Raw genomic sequence first — 7960 nt, 5'->3', positions numbered from 1 at the left:
TAAGGAAGATAGAGACGTCACGAATGTAAAAAAAATTATAGACCAATCTCGCTATTAAATAATCACTATTAAATAAAATTTATACAAGAATCCTGGCAGAATGGCTTAAACAGCATTTGATACATTTTATAAAGGAAGATCAAGCAGGGTTTCTTCCCAAAACGCAAATAAGAGACAATATTAGAACTGTTGTAAATATTGTAGAATATTATGAAAGACATCCAGAAAAAGAAGTAGCATTATTCTTTGTAGATGCAGAGAAAGCATTTGACATTTTAAACTGGGACTTTATGTTTGCAGTAATGGAAAAAATGAAGCTTGTAGAAAGCTTTATAAGAATGATGAAAGCAATATATTCTGAACAAAGTGCAAGGTTATGTATAAATGCAGAGCTTACAGAAGATATGAAAATCAGCAAAGGTACTAGAAAAGGTTGTCCACTTTCACCATTGTTTATAATGACTCTTGAAATATTATTGATGCAGATACAAGAAGAAAAAGATATAGAAGGATTAAGAATGAAAGGATTTACTTATAAAAACAGAGCTTTTGCTGATGATATAATGTTTATAAATGAAAACCCCATTCAAGTTACACCTTTGTTGTTAGCTAAAATACAAGAATATGGGGAGTTGGCGGGACTTCGTATTAATAGAGAAAAATCAAAAATTCTGTGTAAAAATATGCAGATAAATAAACAACAAGAACTGCAGAAACTAACGGGCTGCGAAGTCACCTCCAAGGTAAAATATCTGGGGGTGGCGATAACAATGAAGAATATCGATCTGTTCAAAAATATTTATGAGAAGTTATGGCGTAAAATGGATGAAGACATGTTAAAATGGAACAAGCTTAATTTGTCATTGTTGGGTAGAATAGCTGCAATTAAAATGAATATTCTACCAAGAATAATGTATTTGTTTCAAACTATTCCTGTTGTGAAGGATAGTAAACAATTTGATAAATGGCGAAGAAAAATTTCAGAATTTGTGTGGGCCGGGAAGAAACCAAAGATTAAAATGAAAATTTTGACAGATGCAAAAGAGAGAGGTGGATTTCAACTACCGAATTTAAGATTATATCAGGAAGCAGTTTGCTTAGTGTGGATAAAAGAATGGATAATACTGTTAAACAGAAAACTCTTAGTGTTGGAAGGTCACAGAAATAAATTTGGCTGTCACGCATATTTGTATTATGGAAAAAAGAAGATGGACGGTTTTTTCTCTCACCATTATATAAGAAATAATTTGTTAAGTACATGGATGAAATATGTATGGAGATGAGAGAAGACCATTATGGATAGTACCGGCGGAAGTAATAAAAATAACAGCTGAGATAGGGGAAGAAAAGTGGTTGTCATATAGTCAACTGTTAAAAATACGAAGTGGCAAAATAGAACTAAAAACTGCTGAAGAGTTGAATAATAAATATGATTGGTTTCAAATGCAACAAATAAAGAGCTTGGTGGAGAATTATATTAAAACTGAAAGAATAAGGAAGGAGCAAACAGAAATGGAAAAAGTTTTGGCAGATGATTCAGCAAGAGATTTCTAAGATCTTGGGATATGAACATGAACATATGAACATATGAAGCTGCCTTATACTGAATCAGACCTTTGGTCCATCAAAGTCAGTATTGTCTTCTCAGACTGGCAGCGGCTCTCCAGGGTCTCAAGCTGAGGTTTTTCACACCTGTTTTGCCTGGACCCTTTTTTGGAGATGCCAGGGATTGAACCTGGGACCTTCTGCTTCCCAAGCAGATGCTCTACCACTGAGCCACCGTCCCTCCCCTAAATATGAATTTAACAAAGTTGCAGAGACTTTTCTGTTAGGATTACAAATGGAAAAATTTCCAAAAGAAGACAGAACTTTAATCTGGTACTTGCTCTCAGCTGCTAGGACATTGTATGAGCAGTTGTGGAAGCAAGAAAAAATACCAGAGAAATGGGATAGGATTGTTAAAGTTATGACATGGAGTGAAATGGATAAGTTAACAAGAACTTTAAGAGACTATGATTTAGAAATATTTCAGATGGAGTGGAAGAAGTTCAGAAGATACGTAGAAAAAGAATGGAAAATAAAAGGACATTGGACAATCTTTGATAATGATTAAGTATAAGTGGGGGGAAGATATGAACTTTGGTTCTTATTAATTAGGGGTACCTTTTAAAATGATGTTTTGAATTTAGTACACTGGCGGGGGTCAAGTAAAGGGGGGAGGGGGAGGTAGAAAGTAATATATGGGATTAAAAAAAGTAGTTATTAATGATATAAGAAATTGAATATATTGCCATATGTTACTAATAAAAATTGTTTGAAACCGGCTTGAATTGTGGCCAGGAGACACTGCCTGCCTCTATAGGGGTACCCCACCTGAGTAAGGGGACCCAAGCTAAGGAAACAAAATGGATGCTTTTCTCTGCAAAGTGTCAGAGAAACATGCTTGGGCCTGGCTCTGATTACAACATAGGTTTTCTCCTGGTCTGACTACTCTCCCCCTCCCAACTGAATGATGAGAGTATTATGGCTTCAACAGGTAAGTATTGTTTCTGTTCTAATCCTTGGTCAACTGATTAAGTGGCCATCTCCCTGCTTCCTTACTGCAACTCAACCCATCTTTTGTTTCCTCTTATGGTAATGTTTACCACCTGGGCAAATCCTTTGTCTTCTATGCTTACTCATCCTCAGGGTATCTCTGCTAAATTGCTTGAACCATTAACACCCATCCTGAGCCATCATAACCTATCCTGGCAATCATTTCTAAGTCAGCTATACCAATTGTCTCAACCTGAGAATCCATTCATGTGTCCAAGATAAACCCATCAATGACCATTAAGGTCTCCATAGTTACAGGAGGGTCTCCTCTCCTCAAAACCTTATATAAACTGGATTCAAATCACATCACATCATTCATTCTGTAAGGCGCCATATGCAGTTTGTAACACCCCCCCCCAATTACTCTCTGTAATTGGGTCTTTGGGTGTGTCACGCTGGTCATGCACGCTCTCCTCTCCATTTTTCCTTGCTGCATGGACGTCTGCACTATAGGACAGGTAATATTACTAGTTTCAATAAAACCCTACAAATCCCTATCAATCACCTCTAGCTTTCTTAGTCCTTGTTTTCTTTTCTTTTATTGTCTGTGTGTGTGATTGTACCTTTTTACATAATTTTCTAGTAAACATTATAAAATATATTTGATCTGGAGTCTTTCTTCCTAAATTTGGACCTTCATATTATCGGTGGAAAAGATTGCTGCTCTAATTGGCTCTACCTAAGTCTCCTTGTTAATTTCCCCATCTAAAAGAGGAGACTCAAGCATTTCCGGTAACAGCATATTAGAGCTATTACTATAGTACGGGCAGTGGTGACTACTGTGGCAGCAGCACTAATTTCTGCCCAAGTCTGTGAGTAGTCCATGTCAGCAAAGTGGCGTACAGGAAAGTCTGTTATTTGTTGCATTTTAGCCTATGTATTCCAAATAAATTCTTCTTGAGAAATTATACGTATGAAATCCAGTCCTGTTGTTTCCACAATCACTGAATACTATTTTGGATGCCTTTTGCATTTTCAATCCTATGTCTAGTGTCAATTTTGAAGGTCTCAATATAGAATGTGTAACGTGGCAGAGTTAATGAGAACCACACCATCTGAGTTTTCATTTTACTGCATGTTTGAAATCTCATTCTTTAGGACACATTAATGAATAACAGATTTGCACAGTTAATTGGCTTGGGAGGGGCAGGCTTCTCAAAATAAAATAGAAAACAATAGAAAACTTGGCTCAAACGTGTAGAAACATGAGGTAGAATTGTTTCCATAATTACACAATTCCTAGGCTTTATTTTGCATTCCTTACAGAATTACAACTCTCTTTGAAAATAATGGAAGGTTAGATTGATGGAATCCATTGCTTGTTTGTCAATGTTCTGTTGTTTCTGGAGTTTGACGTTTAATTCATTTAACTTTTCTCCTATTTGCTGTTTTCCTGTGATCAGATCTTCACTTTTCCTAACTGGTGCAATACTAGCAATGAAGAATGATAGACATGTGTACCAGAACTTTCACCTCCATGGGTTTAATCTCCCCATTTCCTAGCACATGTCCAAGATAGGTATCCTGGCTTTCAAAGTCAAACCTGCATCTCTCAGTTTTTCAAGAACAACTCTCAGATATTCTAAGTGATTCTGCCAGTTATCAGACATCACTTCTATGTAATCCTGATAAGAACACACAAATGAGAGACTATTTAGTATTCTATCCATGAGTCTTCAAAAAGTTTTGCTTGCCCCATGAAGAAGAGGAGGAGGAGGAGATTGGATTTATACCCTGCCCTTCACTCAGAGTCTCAGAGCGGCTTACAATCTCCTTCCCTTCCTCTTCCCACAACAGGCACCCCATGAGATTGGTGGGGCTAAGAGAGCTCTTTTAAGAACTGCTCTTGAGAGAGCAGCTTTTTCAAGAACTGTGACTAACCCAAGGCCACTCAACAGGTGCATATGGAGGAGTGAGGAATCAAACCCTGTTCTGTATTATACTTCTTTCCTTCTTAGAAAGGAATCTTAGTGCTCTTAGAAGATGCAATTTGCCATATGGCCAATTTCTAAGAATTAGAAGAAACTCTGCCCAATGATCTGATTTTCTTAAGGAAGTAGATCTATTGGAGCATCAATATTTCTCTCTCTCTCTCTCAGCTTGACTTCGCGAACGAAGATTTAAGAAGGGTGCAGTAGTCCACGTCTGCTGCAGGCTCGTTGGTGGCTGACAAGACCAATGCGGGACAGGCAGATCCGGCCACAGTGGCTGCAGGGAAAAGTCTGATTAGGGGTTGGTGCTGTAGCAGTGCGATTCTTCCTCAATAGCCTTTTGTCCTCAAGACCAGCTATGCGTGCGTTCTCAAAGGAAGAGACAGCCTGGTGGATGGTGTGCCTCCATGCTTTGCGATCTGAGGCTAGGTCAGACCACTGGTGATGGTTGATGTGACAGGTGCCAAGGGATTTCTTCAAGGAGTCCTTGTACCTCTTCTTTGGTGCCCCTCTATTTCGATGGCCGGTGGAAAGTTCGCCATACAGAGCAATCTTGGGAAGGCGGTGGTTTTCCATCCTAGAAATATGCCCTGCTCAGCGCAGCTGCGTCTTCAACAGCAGTTCTTCGATGCTTGTAACCTCCGCCCGCTTGAGGACTTCAGTGTTGGTCACAAAGTCACTCCAGTGGATGTTGAGGATGGTGCGAAGGCAGCGCTGATGAAAGCGCTCAAGGAGTCGCAGGTGATGACGGTATAAAACACACGATTCGGAGCCATAGATGAGGGTTGTCATCACAACCGCTTTGTAAACATTGATCTTTGTGCCTTTTTTCAGATGCTTGTTGCTCCACACTCTTTTGTGCAGTCGGCCAAATGCACGGTTTGCCTTTGCCAGCCTGTTGTCAATCTCCTTGTCGGAGATTGGCATCAATATTTACAGAGTGGTTATCCCAAGGAAATAATTCAACATAGCAGAAAGAAAGACCTGATTCCAGATAGAAGACAGCTTCTGGAGGACAGCCAATTAACAGAGCATACAAAGATAATAATTTTTAGTTTACAATATATTACCAGGTCCTTAGCCATTAGAAACATTGTATGGAGACACTGGCATATCTTGATCAATATCCCAAGCTGTATAGACAGACCAATGGTAGCCTTCAAATGATCCCATAATTTAAGGGATTATTTGGATAGATCAGACTGTTTCCCGTATCCTGAGGCACCAGATCAACCAAATGGTTTCTTCAGGTGTAACAACAACATGGGGTGCAAATATGGGCATTTTTTTTTTTTTTGCTAATTGCAATAGCTGCAGGGTGTGTTACAGGATATTATGTCCCTGTAATTTACTATACATTGGATATTCAGAGAGAAACATCGAAGTTTGGATATTGGAGCACAGGTCACATATACACCACAATAATTTGGAAGCAGCTCTTGCAAAACACTATAGAAACATGGGGCATAGTGTTGAGGATCTGAGGTTTTGTGTGACCTATAAACATGCATCACAATTGTATAATAAGCTAAATACACTCAAGGTATTATTACAGCCAGGGCTTGTTTTATAGCAGGAACTCCTTTGCATATTATGCCACACACCCCTGATGTAGCCAATCCTCCCGGAGCTTACAGTAGGCCATGTACTATGAGCTCTGTAAGCTCTTGGAGGATTGGCTACATCAGGGGTGTGTGGCCTAATATGCAAAAGAATTCCTGCTACAAAAAAGCCCTGAAGATATGGATCCAGTTCTCTTTGCTGGTTGTCACACAAGATAACATAGGAATGGATTTGGTTGGATGAGAGGAGGGGAGGTTCAGAGAGCAGCAAGCAAATGAAGACTACAAGGGAAAATTCGACACTGCAGAGCAGGCATTTGTATTTATTAGTTATTTAATTAATTCATTTGTACGCTGCCTTTCTTCTAATGATGACCCAAGGTGGCTTACATTATTCTTTCTTCAAATTTATCCTCACAGAAACCCTGTGAGATAGGCTGGGCTGAGAGAATACGACTAGCCCATGGTCACCAAACTCCTATGGCATAAGTGGGGATTTAAACCCCATTCTCTCAGGTATTATCCTGCCACAACCACTCCACTACACCACACTACCTCTCTGGTAGGACAGAGGAAGTCAAAGTCCTACCCCATATCCTTCAGGATTGGAATACTTCATACTTGTAAGTAATCCTGGTGGCTACTGTTTGCAATCAACAAAGAAAGCACAAAGTCACTTCCCCCCTCTCTCTAAGGAACTCTGCTCTCTCATGCCTTTCACTCAGAAAATGCTATCTGCAGAAAAAGTGAAATCTGATAGAGGCAGAGTCTGCAATAATGAGAGAAAACAGAACAAAACAGAAGAAAATCATAGTGTTTCCCCCCCATTATAGGCTGTTTAGATGCAGAATTTGTTTCATGTTCATATCAATTATAATTATGGAATATCCCATTTTTGTAATTATTGTAATTAATATTTAAAAATGAATGTCTAGTTTTTATTTTATTGGGAAAAATCTGGCCCACCTTTCCACAACCTTGGCAGCTTGCATAACAGATAAAAACAAATTAAGAACAAAAAAATTTAAAAGCATACCAAAACTTTACTTCTATAAGTGTAATTAACTATAACTGATAAAACAGCATTAGCAGTTTACAAAAAACCTCTGGAACAAGATACTCTTGAATCCTCTTCTAAAAGCTTTAGTGAGGGGCTTGGCTTGCAACTTATAGTCCATAAAACTTGCACAATTTCTGAGAAGGCATGATTAGGGATGGACATGAACCAGAAAAATGTGGTTTGGATCATGGTGAGCCCCATTTGTGACCCATGGACCCTCACAAACTTTTAGCTGCCTCATTTTGTGAAGGTCAAGAGGCAGCAGAATGCCTCCTTGGTGTGCTAGAGATACCAACTCACAAGGGTTCTCCAGCTGACTCTTCTCTATCTGACCTCCAAGTTTGGTGAGGATTGGAGTTATGGGGTCCAATTTATGCCCCCCAAAGAAGATTCTCCTGGGAAAGTGCTTTCTTGGTAAATGACCCCCTGTCATTTTGACAGGCACAGGTTCAGGAGTGTATAGAATGGATCCTGTGCAAGCAAGATACATAAAAATCACAGGGGATCTCCCCAGTTGCTGCTCTACATGCTCTCCAAGTTGTTGCTTTGAAGTCATGTAAACATTTTGATTGAGCTGAGACAGGCTCTGCTTTGATTGAATTGAAATGTCTCTGCACTTAAGAACATAAGAACATAAGAGAAGCCATGTTAGATCAGGCCAATGGCCCATCCAGTCCAACATTCTGTGTCACACAGCGGCCAAATATATATATATATATATATATATATATATATATATATATATATATATATATATATATATACACACACACACACACACACACACTGTGGCTAATAGCCACTGATGGACC

Source organism: Heteronotia binoei, chromosome 2 (genome assembly GCF_032191835.1).
Source record: "Heteronotia binoei isolate CCM8104 ecotype False Entrance Well chromosome 2, APGP_CSIRO_Hbin_v1, whole genome shotgun sequence".
Lineage (NCBI taxonomy): Eukaryota > Metazoa > Chordata > Lepidosauria > Squamata > Gekkonidae > Heteronotia > Heteronotia binoei.
The sequence above is the reverse complement of the archived record's forward strand: the minus strand, read 5'-3'. Positions refer to the sequence as shown.